Source organism: Octopus bimaculoides, chromosome 19 (assembly GCF_001194135.2).
Source record: "Octopus bimaculoides isolate UCB-OBI-ISO-001 chromosome 19, ASM119413v2, whole genome shotgun sequence".
Classification (NCBI taxonomy): domain Eukaryota; kingdom Metazoa; phylum Mollusca; class Cephalopoda; order Octopoda; family Octopodidae; genus Octopus; species Octopus bimaculoides.
Window position 1 is genome coordinate 3,195,055 of NC_068999.1, and position 980 is coordinate 3,196,034.

A 980-nucleotide genomic window follows, 5' to 3' on the forward strand; every position below is an offset into this window, starting at 1 on the left:
TATATGCATATATATATTCTTATATATAACTTCCTATCACTGTCGACCTTTTCTTTGTATAAAGTAAATAAATATAAATACGGCATTTTGCTGAAAAATATTGACCGGTCCCTCGATTTAATGTCTAACTGTTTTTATATGTAATATTACACGAAACAAGCATATGTCTGTGTGTGTTACTATCGATCTATATATGTGTCTTGTGTGTATTTGTGTATGTGTGTTTGGGTGTGTGTGTATGTGTGTGTGTGTCTATCGATATATGTGTATTTTGTGTGTGTAAGTGTAAATGTCAAAAAATCCACGAATCAGGTAAAACAGGCCCTCAAATTAGGTAACGAAGTGTACACATTTTTGTTATTTATTATATTGGCTTCAAATTTTGGCACAAGGCCAGCAATTTTAGGGGAGGGATAAGTCGGTTACATCAACCCTAGTGTTCAAGTGGTAGTTATTTCATTGACCCCGAAAGGATGATAGTCAAAGTCGACCTCGGAGAAATTTGAACTCAGAACGTAAAGGTGGACGGAGTACCACCAAGCATCTTGTCCGGTGTCCTAAAGATTTTGTCCCTTCGCTGCCCTTATTATCTATATAATATTTCATTTGCTTCCTAGGCTCATGATGACCAAACGAGCGAATGGTTTCGTGCCAAACTCCGAGGACCAGCTCCGGCAATCATCTGGAAAAAAGTGTACGTGGTTATCTGAGTATATTTCTGCAGGTGTGGAATACTTGGTGCGTGTGTGCACGCGCGTGGACGAACATGTAAGAGTAAGAAGATCCAGGTTAATCTAACGAGATAAAGGGTGAGGGAGTTGTACTGTGGCAGTGGTACACGTAAAGGCTACCTGCTATCGGGGACATGCACACACACACACACACACACACACACACAGCTTTTACACAGCAATTGAAAGTTAGATGCGGATACACACACATGTACACATATGTGTACGTATGTATGTATTTGTATATAT

At 39.3% G+C, this 980-nt stretch overlaps 1 protein-coding gene across 1 annotated transcript in view; it reads right to left on the reverse strand.

The window, feature by feature from the left end:
* Positions 1 to 980, reverse strand: part of LOC106880265 (fat-like cadherin-related tumor suppressor homolog) — a 53,287-nt gene that overhangs the window by 51,145 nt on the left and 1,162 nt on the right. The window lies entirely within an intron of this gene.